Below are 15,748 nucleotides of genomic sequence, written 5' to 3'. Positions count from 1 at the left end.
CCAATGATCCTTGTCTAACTGGGTTATAACCTTGTTGGGTTGGTGACCTGCAACTTATTCCGGAGACCCGTTTTACCCCTGAAACCACCAAACGAGACCACCACCAATCATCTCCGACCTCCTGTAAGCTTCTCCGCTTCTCAAAGGTTTAAAATTTCCACCATCTACGCAACTCCGGTGACCTGCAATTTATTCCGACGACCTTCTTTACCCCTGAAACCACCAAAGGAGACCACCACTTGTCATCTCCAACCTCTAGTGACCTAATTCTCCGCCGCTCAAAACTTCAAAAAAACTAACTGGGTTATAACCCAGTTAGACAAGGATCATTGGTGGCCAAAATCTTACAAGTTGGGACTGTTGTAGGCAATTTTTGAAGTTAGGATTATTACCGGCCAATCAGTGAAACTTGGGATTATTAGAATCCAATACCCCTAAATATAAAGTAAAAGTAAAAGTAAAGAATATGTAATAATAACGTTTGCTAATTATTTGGCCATAAGAGAAGGTCTATAGAAAAATCTCTACAACAGGTTCAGAGCTATTTTTTATCTGAATTCGTAACCTTCTCAACCTAGATGCTCCTTTAAGTTTTAATTCTACTATTGGGCCACCAATTACCCCAACAGTAGTTTTTTAATATCTTTTTACTCGAATTACCGATTATGTTTGTTGCCTGTCATAATATTTGTTTTACTGAATTTATTAAGTTTAAGGATCAAAACTAAATATGTTTGAAAAAATAAAACCTTCATCTTCCCTCTGTTTTAAAAGTAAGCAATGACATAATTAAGAGGAGCATAATGACCTCATACTATCTTATATTGACTTGTAATTAAATTGTCCAAGTGTCTCATTTTAATGCAAATGTCGAATATTAACGCACTTTTTGATCTTTTATATGTGCTTTTTGAATCCAACTTATTAAAATATTAGTTTCTTTCGTATTAAAAGTCAATGAAGACGGTATAGTTTGTGATGAAAGATGACACAATAGTTCAATTGTCGTTATTAGTATTATTAGATATATTGTCCTCTTATATGATACTAGGTTAGAACCCCGTGTATAACACGGGTTGAATAAATATAATTTTATATACTAAATAAAAAATAATATATTTTTAAAAACCTTATTTATTACATGTGTTAAGTAAATATAATTTTGTATCTATATATATTCTAAAGTTTAGTTATATGTTCTATTTTAAAACCAAAATTTATGGTTGTTTTAAATGCATCATCCTATAAAAATCCTATTAATTGCATTTAATTTATATTAAATAAATAAGAGATAAGATAAAAAATAAAATAAAATAATTATATATCAATAATCATTAAAATTAATATCATCAATAACACATTATACTAAATAATATATTATAGATAAAGGTAGATTAGTTTAAAGTTAACTTTGATCTTAATTTGTTTTAATAATTGGTTTAAAGATAATTATTCCAAACTTATGATTATTCTATAAAATGATCTTTGACAAGGTAACCATAAATTTAAATTTCGAAGTAACTAATATATTAAAAGTAGCTCAAATATAATTCGTAATAAAAACATCTCTCATAATAATTATGAAAGTATGGTGTTATATATAGTTATACGGTGTTTATATGATGTTATATAGTATTATATATAGTGTTATAATACACTTCTTACACTTCTCACACTTTGAGCACTTTTTACAGGATCCTCTACCTATATATATATATATATATATATATATATTCTAATATATTATTAACAAGATTTTGGCTAAATTAATTAGATTATTATAAATAATAATAATAATTTACAAATAAAACAACACAATTTGCAACAAAGCAATGCATGAAACACCATATTATACAGTACATTAATGCTAGAACCTAATCTATACTATATTATAAAGCATTTCATAAGGATACCAACCAAATTTAAGTAATTACAATCTTTTATACTTATGGTACAACAACTTAATGATGTTAGTAAGGGGTGAAATGGTCTTTCTACATTAATATTAAAAAATAAAAAAATAATTATCTATATCTATATCTATCTATCTATACTATATTATAAAACATTTCATAAGGATACCAACCAAATTTAAGTAATTACAATCTTTTATACTTATGGTACAACAACTTAATGATGTTAGTAAGGGGTGAAATGGTCTTTCTACATTAATATTAAAAAATAAAAAATAATTAAATGAGATTATAATCACAATTAATTATAATAATACAATAATAAGTTCGGTTCTTAAATGCAATTAATAAACGAAACCTATTGGGATAAACCGCAAAAGCACTCCAAAGGTCCAATTTCAATCAATATGTAATAAATTTGACCGATTAAGGAATCTCCTATCATTGCTATAAATTCACCATTTCACTCAACATCAACTCCTTTGTCTACTATTGTGCGAGTTAGAGTCGAAAAGAAAGAGATAAGAAAGAGATAAGTTGATATGAAATTTATTTATCTTGGTGGAAAGGTGTGTTCTTTTATACCCATTTCAACATTTATTCGAAAAAACTTTGGTTTGTTTCTTAAAATATTCAAATGGGATAACAGTTTTCTTTTACATAATCTATGAGTTTATATTGATGTTTTATTATGTTTTTGGTGATTTAGTGGTTTTTTTTTTTCAAATTATGATTTTATATTACATATAAAGTATACACACAGGTTATTGGATACAAAAAGACAGACACTTCATACTTCATCAAGGTACCCTTGCATGACTATAGTATCTGGAACCATTTACCAATGTATTGTTTAATTGTTCATAAATTTATAGTCTTTTTCCTTTTTGCAGCTTCATGTATATGGAGGTGTAAAAGGGTGGGTACGAGAAAAGTTATTCATTTGGAGATAGACATTTATTTGGCCTATTGGTATTTCCTTTTTTAATTTATACTTTACTATTTTTTTTAAACATATGATGCTTTTTTGTGATTTAATTGATACTATATATAGGCAATATAGATGCAGAGGAAATATTTGAGGAGGTATTGTTTGACAGGATTGGGCAGCAAACTTTAAGGGCTCGGATGTTTTCAACCCGCGCAAAAGATTTAAATTGATTGCGTTTATCTATACTATCGTATAAAGCATTTCACAAGGGTTCCAACCAAATTTAAATAATTGCAACATATTATGCTTATAGTACAACAACTCAATGAAGTTAGTAAAGGGAATTAGTCTTTCTACATGAGTATAAATTGATAAATACAATTAAATTGATAACTTTATAAATTAAGTATTGTTAAATACTTGATAAAGAATTAAATCATTTGACTTAGTTGAACATCATCACCTTCCTCATATTTACATTGCTTTTCCATTTCAAGTTCTCCGTAACCGATTACTTGATTGAATTTTATAATTAAGTCATTATTATTTGGTTTAGTAATTGCTAAACATCATACAAATAAGGTTACAACCTTTTTTGCAATTTTATCAGATAGTTGATGAACATCATATGAAATAAAAATAAAAATAATAATAATAATAATAATAATAATTAAATATAAAAAACTTAATCAACGTTATTATGAATTTAATTATAACTATAAATGGTTTTAAAACTTAAAAGATGCTAACCAATTAGAAACGAAAATTACTAAAAGGTAATTTCATGGGGTATTATTATCTATAATACCTAATAATTGCAACAATAATGATTAAATAATGAACTTAATTACAGATGGTTTAAAACTCAAAAGAATGCTCTTTGCATCTTACCTCAAGTCTCATGGAATAAGGTTCAAATGATAACCATTGATAATTAGGAACCACTTTTTAGCCCTTGGATCGTATTTTGATGGTTGAGACCTTTAAGTGCAATATCTATATCTCTAAGATGAAGATAATGTATGATAATGAAGATTTGGAGCAGCAAGAGGTAAAAACAGCCCGAATTTTTCCTTTTATAAATTCGATTCGATTCGTGAGTGTTAGTGTGTGTGTTTATATTGATTAGGGCTTCATCAAATGCAATGTGAGGGTTTCCGATCGGTGTTTATACAAATAATATAGAACCCAATTTTTATGTATGTGTATGTAGTGTGTAGTATGGGGTCTTGCTTACCTCATTCAAGGAATAACAATGAAAGACAGGGGTCATTGATTTCGAAAAACTCCGCCCCTTTGTTCGCCTTCTTCCTGATTTTAAGTTACGGTGAGTCAATTTCCTTTTTTCTGGTTCTAATCGATTAAGAACTATACGTGATTAACCAACGAATTGTGGTAGATTTTATGTTTCTATTGCAGTATTTGGATTGAATTGAGTGTTGCAATTTAATAATCGTCAGTTATAGTTCGTTTTTTGAATATAGAGAAACACTGACTTATTTAAGGTGCTTGATTTGGGTGAATAGTAGCAATATAAACTGCTATTGTAATTTGGTGTGATATTCAATTCAATATCAGCAACCTAATCAAATTGTTCTCTAAACATAGAGTAAATGTGTTCACCAGCAAGGTAATAATATGTACTAATTTTCAATTATAAGAGACTTCTAATAAGGAAATATAGCTATTAGGTTATGTCAAGGTAAGCATAGTTTATAAAGAATATGTTGCAGAATAAAGTTAATACAACATTTTAGTAATAAATAATAAACTGCTTTCTTATCTATAAAAGGGAACAAAACCTGCAATTTGACTTTTAGATGTCAAAACTGAATTTATATGTATATGTGTATGTAGTATAATATATATATATTTAACATCTATTTTACACCATCTAAAACAATGAAAAAGAAAAAACAAAAATAAAAAAATTTGAAAACTGTGACGTCTTTTGAAGAGGATTGAGAAACCACACGTCCATAGAATTGAAGTTTTGTGAGACCACATGTGGTGGGGCGCAAACCTCTCTCAAAGCATCTTAAAAACGCGGGGGAACACTGTACCCTCGGGCGTTTTAGGCCTTTTTTTGACTGGTAGTGCTACCACAAAGCGCCGAACGAGGAGTGGACTTTGGTCAAAATAACCATGGTCAAACGGCTAACTTTAAAAAAAAACCGGTTTTTGTTTTAAAAATCTATACTATATTCGCACTTTCGTACCGTGTCACGCACTATCTATATCAGTCGTCGTTCCATGAAAAAACAATAACTATTATGCATGTCGTGCATCGCACGGGTGTTCCCCCTAGTATTAAATAATAAAAAAGTTATATCTTTAAGAACCTCGTTTATTGTGCGGTTTAAATAAATGTAATTTTATATACCAAACAATAAAAAATTATATTTAAAAAAAACCATGTGTATTCACGGGTGAAAGAAATGTAATTTTATATACTGAATAATAAAAATAGTTATATTTTAAAAAAAACTCTATGTATTGTATGAGTTGAATAAATCTAATTTTATATAGCAAATAATAAAAAATGTTATATCTTTAAAACCATGTGTATTATACGGGTTTATTTATTGTTAAAAAAATCTTTCTAAATCAAAATGGATTTTTTATTATTTTTTAAATTAGGTTAATACTATTCTAATATTTTTGGTTTGATTAATAAGTTGTTTAATATAATTTCTCACTGTTAACAATAATAACATTAACAATAAATAATATGTATGTTTATCTACTGTTAAGTGAAACAATATTAATTAACGTTAAAAAAACTTTAAAACTAATATACTTTTCAAAATAAAGTTTATATTAATCAAACAAAATAAAGTTTATATTAGTAAAAATATATTTTGTTGAGTTAGAATCAAATACATAGTCTCTTAAAAATAAGAATTCGTGGGAATAGTATCAAACGGACTCTAACTGACCTCATTTGAGCGATATTGAAACCGTAATTCTATGATATGAGATTGTGAATTTTCTATTTTTGGTTTTTTAACTTGTAGATATTAGGATTTTTATTTAGATCTACGTGTCTTTTTATTTAAGATGGTGTGTTTTCTATATTTATATCATTGTGTCTTTTTTACAACTTATTGTATCTTTTTACCTCGACATTGTTTTATATTTTGTGATTCATTGTGTTTTTGTTCCCTTCTCATTTTTAGGATACTTTGTATGATAACATTAGCCTTATTTTTGTTATATTATAATTATTTGTATAAACTTAGGATTCTTAATAACCATACTTGAGCTTGTAAGATCATAAGGAGTAGGCGTGGAAAAGTGGTATGGAAGCCACTCCACGCCAGGCACACCGTCCCTTGGGTGGCGTAAGGAGTGGCAGGGGGAAGGGATGTGACAACTCGAGTTTTCGACCTTCATGTTCACATTAAATGCACGTTGACTTTGACTGTTTAGTTGCTTGACTTGTTGACTCGTATTAATACACGTGGTGTTATATTGGAACGTATTATGATTGTTGGATATGTTGTGTACTATATGATAAAACGTGTTGTGTGGGTGCATGAATGAGATTTACTGTTGTTATAAAATATAGCATAGCTTATTACAAAACACTTGGACTGTCCCACCATCAAACAACTCGACGGAATAGAGTTATGATTCGCCAAGAACAGCTCGACGAAACAGAGCCTGTTTCGCCAAACTTGACCTCGACGAAACAAGTGTCTCGCCGGCCCATCTGATTCGTCAAGCCCATTAAGGGCCCAGAACACGTATACGCGTATAAGTTATACGGGCATTTACTTCGTCACACTTTCACCAAGAACCGAAACCCTAGAGCTTTCTGTGCGACGGCAGTGTGAACTTACGAAGCCTTCTTTAGCTTTCAATCCATCGTTCTTCCATTACGGTTAGTGTGATTAGTCCTGTGATTATTCTTGTATGATTATGTTGATGATCTTGTCTTTGCAAATCTGAACAGGAAGATGTATAGGGTTGTAGTAACGATCATGTGTTAGATCATTTTAGTGATGGATGATTTAGATAGTACGATATTGTGAACTGTCATGTGTGAGGGTATAAAATGTATAGCCGATTGACATATGCAAATCATTGAACATTTAGGGTTGTGGTTGAATCGCATGATGATATGATCCCGATTTCATTAATGGTTCGGTAGTAATGTTAGCAGATTAATGAATAGCAACATAAGGTTCATTATGATGAATTATGATTGTATAGTTTTGTATGATGAATTCTGTGTTTACGATCCTCGTATGATTACTTCTGGTCAATGACGGCAATTAGGGTTTTGTGATAGTTCTGTAACTGACATGTTGCGACGTAACTGGTATCATCACGAATCTGAACTTAACGAAATAGAAAGCTTGACGGAATAGAATTCTTGACGAAACAAAGGTGTGTTTCGTCAAAGGGGATCTTGACGAAACAGAAATTGTGTTTCGCCAAGGGCAATCGGCGAAACAGAATGTGATTCGCCAAAGTGTGTTTCGTCAAATATGATTCGCCAAGGATGTGTTTCGCCGACTTGAATACCTTGCACAGTAACCTGATTTAACACTGTTAGAAGTTGACTGGAATAATTAACTGTCGTTAAGTATAAACCAATACTTGTAAGATCTTGAATACATGCAATGTGATACTTGGTGCTTATTGATGTGGTGTTCACTATGATTATACCTACGTGCCAACTTCGTGACTATAAACTGATTATGTATACGTGCCTACTTTAGGACTTGACTGATTAAGTGTGAGCGAGTAGTTAATCTTACCGAGCAAACCAAGGTGAGTTCACTGCATTTCTCAAGCATGCGTCCCGGTGGTTTGGGACAACTAGTAAACGTTTGGAAAGGGGAATCTTGGGTAAACAATGAAACTGGGTCTTGGTTATTGTACATGGGATCGATCATTACCAATGCTTGGTTAGGGGCATTGGGGGCTGGACACACTCCAGGTTATTGAGGGACACACTTCCCGGATACATATGGGCACACTCCCTAGGGTATCTCAACAAGTTATAAACCGCATCAAAACATAACGTTGAACTGACTTAACATATACCCGGTAACAAAACACGATAACTAAACTTTGAACTCACCAGCGTCGTCTGACACACTTGTCTGCATGCTTGCAGGTCGTTAGAATACAAGACATGGACTTGCTATCTGGGAGTGCTGAAGTGGTCATGGATCGAGGCTATTGGATTACTTATATTTGATACATTGGTTTTTGAGTATTATTATGAAACAATTGCTAAACGATTTATCACATGCTTCCGCTATATAACTCTTTGGGAATTGATTTTATGGTTGACATTTAATATTGGTAATTAATGACATGTTTTATTTAAATATTTATCATTGGTTCAATGTGATTGGTGGCTCAGACTCTGATGTGTAACACGCCTCGCGAAGTCTCCGCAGAGGGGTATTTTGGGGGTGTTACAGTTTGGTATCAGAGCCACTGGTTATAGTGAACTAGGTTTTAAAACGTTTTATAAAACCAGACTATAACCGAATACCTTCGAAGAATCGATCATGACACTCGGCTCCAGATCGCAAGGTTCGTCTTCTGTTTAGTTTATGCATTACATCCTTAGTAGTCACACACACTCATAGCTTGCATGACACGATACACTCAATATTACGGAGACTTGATAGTGAGACACTACTTTTCGACTTATGTGAATAGTAAACCTGTGATACCATTCGTTGTGTTGCGTGAACGGGGGGAAACTTCGAGCGCAAGCTAAGAGGCACTGAGATAAGCATGCAAATTGCCTTATTATTATGGGTGCACACTTAATAATAACGTGGGGTGCATGCAAGTCCCAGTGAGGCTTATCGAGCGTGAGAAGGGTTCTGCCTTACTATGTGTGAACTTGGTAGTACATAGATACCAACATAATACTTGATTTCCATCTTGTTTCGATTTCCTGAATCGGTTCATCTCTATATATAGAATCATGAGTGGACGAGGATACGGACGTGGCAACATCAACATGACTCAGGCTGAGTTGACTGACCTAATCAACACCCGTGTGGCTGAGGCTTTAGCAGCCTATCAAGCTGGTACGGAATGTACCAAGTACTCTTACTCTTATATCGCGTACACGTCTTTTCACTCCTGTAACGTGTTTCCTTTCGTCATTTAGGTCAGCAAGTGCAACCTCAACCCAACCAGCATGCGTGTACGTTCAAAATGTTTATGGACTGTAAGCCACAGACCTTCACCGGGACAGAAGGGGCTGTGGGACTTCTGAGATGGTTCGAGAAAGCAGAGTCTGTGTTTGCTATCTGTAACTGTCCCGCTGGGGACAGGGTGAAATATGCTGCGGGTACCTTGGCGGATGGTGCCCTAACGTGGTGGAATGCCCAAGTGCAGTTGTTGGGCATCGAGGCAGCGAATGCCACAACTTGGGATGACTTTAAAGAACTGATCAGAGAGGAGTATTGTCCTCGGGATGAGGTCCAAAAGTTGGAAAACGAGTACTATGACTTGAAGATGGTTGGATCTGAAGTCGAAGTGTATGTGAAGCGATCGTATGAATTGGCCGACATGTGCACGAACTTGTCCCGGCCTATGTCTCGGAGGATTGAGTTATTCATCAAGGGGTTGCCTCCGCGTGTGAAGAGTTTGGTCACTGCAGCCCATCTCAATGATTTGACACAGATTGTTCGATTGACCCACAAGATTGTGGATCAAGAGGTAGAGAGTGGCTCGTTACCGCCGCGTGTTTCAACAACTACTGCTGCTGCACCCACTGCCACTGCGTCCGCTAACGATAACAAAAGGAAGTGGAGTGACTATGATAAAGCATCTAGTGCGGGCCAGACTCAGAAAAGGCCAGACAACAATAACAATCGCAGCATCAGCCAGTCGTCTTCTGTCAATCAAGGCCAGGGAGGTGGCCAAAGTCAGGGTTCGTATGCAGGAAGGAAGCCACGATGTAACAGATGTGGCTATCATCATTTCGGGCAGTGTGGACGGACATGTAACAGGTGTGGTAAGGCGGGCCACGAGGCCAAAGATTGTAGGGCCCCACAGCCCAAACATCAGCAGCAACAGAACCAGCAGAACCAGAGACAGCAGGGACAACCACCCCAGCAGAATCAGGGCTTCAGAAAGGGGTGCTATCAGTGTGGGGATGAGGGTCACTTTAAGCGGGATTGCCCTCAACTAAACCAGAATGCTAACGACAACAACCGCCCGAATAACAACAATGCTGGGAACAACAACAACAATGGCAACAATGGGGGTAATGGTGCTCGGGGCAGGGTGTTTCAGCTTGGGGCAGGGGATGCTAGGAATGACGGCAATGTTGTCACCGGTACGTTTCCTGTAAACAATCATATTGCTTCTGTGTTATTTGATTCTGGTGCCGATTGGAGTTACGTGTCCCTAGAGTTTAGTCAACGATTGGGGATAACCCCAACGCCTTTAGAAGTTAAACAAGTAGTAGAACTAGCAGACGGTAAAACGATAGAAGCCTTGAATGTCCTTTTTGGATGCAAACTAGATCTCGTGGGTCAAGTGTTTGATATTGATCTACTTCCCGTTACGCTCGGTAGTTTCGACATAGTAGTAGGCATGGATTGGTTGTCTAAGCACCAAGCAGAGATTTTGTGTAAGGAGAAGGTTGTGCGTATTCCTCTCCCTGTTGGGGAGTCATTATTAGTTCAAGGGCATCGTAGTGGGACGATGGTTGGTATTATCTCGGCTATGCATGCGCAGAGGTATCTACAAAAGGGGTATCCTGCAATGTTAGCTTTAGTTACAAACGCTCGGTCTGAGGAAAGAAGGATCGAGGATCTGCCAATGGTGCGGGATTTCGCTGATGTGTTCCCAGAGGAGTTACCAGGGTTACCTCCTCACCGTCAAGAAGAATTTCAGGTTGATCTGGCGCCAGGAGCGGCCCCAATTGCTCGAGCTCCATACCGGTTGGCTCCTGGGGAGCTACAGGAATTGTCTAATCAGCTACAGGAATTGTTGGATAGGGGTTTCATTCGACCCAGTTCTTCACCTTGGGGAGCCCCAGTTCTGTTTGTAAAGAAGAAAGACGGGTCATTCCGTATGTGTATCGATTATCGGGAGCTCAACAAGGTGACCATTAAGAACCGCTATCCGTTACCACGCATCGACGACTTGTTTGACCAGTTGCAAGGGTCAAGTTTCTATTCAAAGATCGACTTAAGATCGGGTTATCATCAGGTGCGAGTTAGGGAGGAAGATGTTCCCAAAACTGCTTTTCGAACGCGCTACGGACACTACGAGTTTTTGGTTATGCCGTTTGGGTTGACTAATGCACCAGCGGTCTTCATGGATCTCATGAACCGCATATGTAAGCCATATCTCGACGAGTTTGTTATAGTGTTTATTGACGATATCTTGGTTTATTCAAAGAACAAGGAGGATCACGAGCGCCACCTACGCCTTATATTGGAACTTTTGAGGAAGGAACAATTGTATGCAAAGTTTTCCAAGTGCGATTTTTGGATTCGAGAGGTGCATTTCCTTGGCCACGTCGTTAACGAAAAAGGGATACATGTAGATCCTGCAAAAGTGGAAGCAGTTAAGAATTGGGCGGCACCAAAGACTCCTTCGGAGGTGCGCCAATTTCTTGGTCTCGTTGGATACTATCGAAGGTTTATTAGGGATTTCTCGAAAATCGTGCAACCTCTCACATCACTGACACAGAAGAACACGACATACTCTTGGGGTGCGAAGCAGGAAGAGGCTTTCCAAGCACTAAAACAGAAACTTTACAGTGCGCCAATCTTGTCTCTACCAGAGGGTACCGAAGATTTTGTGGTCTATTGTGATGCTTCGATTCAGGGTCTCGGTTGCGTGTTGATGCAACGTGAGAAGGTGATAGCTTATGCTTCGCAACAATTGAAGATTCATGAGAAAAACTACACGACACACGACTTGGAGTTAGGAGCGGTGGTATTTGCGTTGAAGATCTGGAGGCACTATCTGTACGGTACCAAATGCACTATCTACACCGACCATAGGAGTCTTCAGCATATCTTCGACCAGAAAGAATTGAATATGCGGCAACGGCGATGGGTTGAACTGTTGAATGATTATGAATGTGCCATCAAGTATCCTCCGGGCAAGGCGAACGTCGTAGCTGACGCCCTCAGCAGAAAGAATAATACACCTAGGCGCGTACGAGCGTTGCAACTCACGATCCAATCCAAACTTCCTTCCCAGATACGAAACGCTCAGTTAGAAGCGTTGAAACCAGAGAACGTTCAAGCTGAAGCTTTACGCGGCTCAAGGCAACGACTAGAACAAAAGGGAGACGGTGCTTACTACGTAACCGGACGCATCTGGGTTCCACTCTATGGTGATTTACGGGAACTTGTAATGGATGAGGCACACAAGTCACGTTACTCCGTACATCCTGGATCAGATAAGATGTACCACGACTTGAAAACTACATACTGGTGGCCTAGCATGAAAGCTTATATAGCAACTTACGTCAGCAAATGTTTGACTTGTGCTAAAGTCAAGGCGGAACATCAAAAGCCCTCAGGTCTACTGCAGCAACCGGAGATACCCACATGGAAGTGGGAACAGATCGCCATGGATTTCATGACAGGACTACCAAGAACTCAGGCTGGAAACGATACCATTTAGGTGATTGTTGATCGTCTCATGAAGTCAGCACATTTCTTAGCAATCAAGGAGACAGACAAGTTCTCGCATCTAGCAGCGGTTTATCTTAAAGAGGTCGTCTCTAGACATGGGGTACCAACTTCTATCATCTCAGATCGAGATCCACGTTTCACTTCTGAACTTTGGCAAGCAATGCATAAGTCGTTCGGTTCACAGCTCGACATGAGTACCGCTTATCACCCGCAGACGGATGGTCAAAGCGAACGCACCATCCAAACGCTTGAAGACATGCTGCGGGCATGTGTAATCGACTTTGGAAAAGGATGGGAAAAGCACTTACCATTGATAGAATTCTCCTACAACAACAGTTACCATACAAGTATTAAGGCAGCTCCGTTCGAAGCACTATACGGACGAAAATGCCGCTCACCTCTCTATTGGCTTGAGGTGGGTGACAGTCAGATCACAGGCCCGGAGCTTGTGCTTGAAACATCGGAAAATATTGTCCGGATACGGGAACGTATGGCCGCAGCTCGCGACCGTCAGAAAAGCTACGCTGACAAGCGTAGTAAACCTCTGGAATTTGAAGTTAATGATCGCGTTATGCTAAAAGTCTCACCCTGGAAGGGTGTGGTGCGTTTTGGGAAGCGCGGCAAACTAAACCCTCGTTATGTAGGACCATTCAAAATTCTAGAACGGATTGGAAAGGTGGCCTACAGGTTGGAATTACCTGCTGAGTTGGGTAATGTCCATGATGTATTTCACGTGTCGCAGTTAAAGAAGTGTTTGGTTGACGAAACACTAGTTGTACCATTCCAAGAGCTGAAAATAGACGACAAGTTGCAGTTTGTCGAAGAACCAATTGAGATCATGGATCGGGAAGTTAAAGTTCGTAAGCACAGCCGTATACCGATTGTGAGAGTTCGTTGGAACTCAAGACGTGGTCCAGAGTTCACGTGGGAACGCGAGGACCAGATGGAACGTAAGTATCCACACTTATTTCCCAAAGACAAGACCAAGCCTAGCAATTCTAGATCTCATGTAACTAGTGAATTTCGGGATGAAATTCCCATTCAAGTTGGGGATGATGTGACACCCGCGGAAAATGCACAGTCATCTTGATTAGCATCGCATCGTGTTGCGGATGGCCTATCAAATTTCGGGACGAAATTTCTTTCAAGTTGGGGATGATGTGACAACTCGAGTTTTCGACCTTCACGTTCACATTAAATGCACGTTGACTTTGACTGTTTAGTTGCTTGACTTGTTGACTCGTATTAATACACGTGGTGTTATATTGGAACGTATTATGATTGTTGGATATGTTGTGTACTATATGATAAAACGTGTTGTGTGGGTGCATGAATGAGATTTACTGTTGTTATAAAATATAGCATAGCTTATTACAAAACACTTGGACTGTCCCACCATCAAACAACTCGACAGAATAGAGTTATGATTCGCCAAGAACAGCTCGACGAAACAGAGCCTGTTTCGCCAAACTTGACCTCGACGAAACAAGTGTCTCGCCGGCCCATCTGATTCGTCAAGCCCATTAAGGGCCCAGAACACGTATACGCGTATAAGTTATACGGGCATTTACTTCGTCACACTTTCACCAAGAACCGAAACCCTAGAGCTTTCTGTACGACGGCAGTGTGAACTTACGAAGCCTTCTTTAGCTTTCAATCCATCGTTCTTCCATTACGGTTAGTGTGATTAGTCCTGTGATTGTTCTTATATGATTATGTTGATGATCTTGTCTTTGCAAATCTGAACAGGAAGATGTATAGGGTTGTAGTAACGATCATGCGTTAGATCATTTTAGTGATGGATGATTTAGATAGTACGATATTGTGAACTGTCATGTGTGAGGGTATAAAATGTATAGCCGATTGACATATGCAAATCATTGAACATTTAGGGTTGTGGTTGAATCGCATGATGATATGATCCCGATTTCATTAATGGTTCGGTAGTAATGTTAGCAGATTAATGAATAGCAACATAAGGTTCATTATGATGAATTATGATTGTATAGTTTTGTATGATGAATTCTGTGTTTACGATCCTCGTATGATTACTTCTGGTCAATGACGGCAATTAGGGTTTTGTGATAGTTCTGTAACTGACATGTTGCGACGTAACTGGTATCATCACGAATCTGAACTTAACGAAATAGAAAGCTTGACGGAATAGAATTCTTGACGAAACAAAGGTGTGTTTCGTCAAAGGGGATCTTGACGAAACAGAAATTGTGTTTCGCCAAGGGCAATCGGCGAAACAGAATGTGATTCGCCAAAGTGTGTTTCATCAAATATGATTCGCCAAGGATGTGTTTCGCCGACTTGAATACCTTGCACAGTAACCTGATTTAACACTGTTAGAAGTTGACTGGAATAATTAACTGTCGTTAAGTATAAACCAATACTTGTAAGATCTTGAATACATGCAATGTGATACTTGGTGCTTATTGATGTGGTGTTCACTATGATTATACCTACGTGCCAACTTCGTGACTATAAACTGATTATGTATACGTGCCTACTTTAGGACTTGACTGATTAAGTGTGAGCGAGTAGTTAATCTTACCGAGCAAACCAAGGTGAGTTCACTGCATTTCTCAAGCATGTGTCCCGGTGGTTTGGGACAACTAGTAAACGTTTGGAAAGGGGAATCTTCGGTAAACAATGAAACTGGGTCTTGGTTATTGTACATGGGATCGATCATTACCAATGCTTGGTTAGGGGCATTGGGGGCTGGACACACTCCAGGTTATTGAGGGACACACTTCCCGGATACATATGGGCACACTCCCTAGGGTAGCTCAACAAGTTATAAACCGCATCAAAACATAACGTTGAACTGACTTAACATATACCCGGTAACAAAACACGATAACTAAACTTTGAACTCACCAGCGTCGTCTGACACACTTGTCTGCATGCTTGCAGGTCGTTAGAATACAAGACATGGACTTGCTATCTGGGAGTGCTGAAGTGGTCATGGATCGAGGCTATTGGATTACTTATATTTGATACATTGGTTTTTGAGTATTATTATGAAACAATTGCTAAACGATTTATCACATGCTTCCGCTATATAACTCTTTGGGAATTGATTTTATGGTTGACATTTAATATTGGTAATTAATGACATGTTTTATTTAAATATTTATCATTGGTTCAATGTGATTGGTGGCTCAGACTCTGATGTGTAACACGCCTCGCGGAGTCTCCGCAGAGGGGTATTTTGGGGGTGTTACAAGGGAGCAGAAGATTTT

General features: G+C 37.5%; 1 long non-coding RNA gene across 1 annotated transcript; it reads left to right on the top strand.

Moving 5' to 3' along the window:
• The first annotated feature begins 2,822 nt into the window (after window positions 1–2,822).
• Window positions 2,823–3,202, top strand: LOC110871295. Its single transcript, XR_002553626.2, has 2 exons — window positions 2,823–2,885; window positions 2,968–3,202. It is a non-coding gene; the product is annotated as an uncharacterized LOC110871295 (long non-coding RNA).
• Window positions 3,203–15,748: the final 12,546 nt, after the last annotated feature.

This window comes from Helianthus annuus, chromosome 8 (assembly GCF_002127325.2).
Source record: "Helianthus annuus cultivar XRQ/B chromosome 8, HanXRQr2.0-SUNRISE, whole genome shotgun sequence".
NCBI lineage: Eukaryota > Viridiplantae > Streptophyta > Magnoliopsida > Asterales > Asteraceae > Helianthus > Helianthus annuus.
Note: the sequence above shows the minus strand (reverse complement) of the source record. Positions and strands in the feature narration are given on the sequence as shown.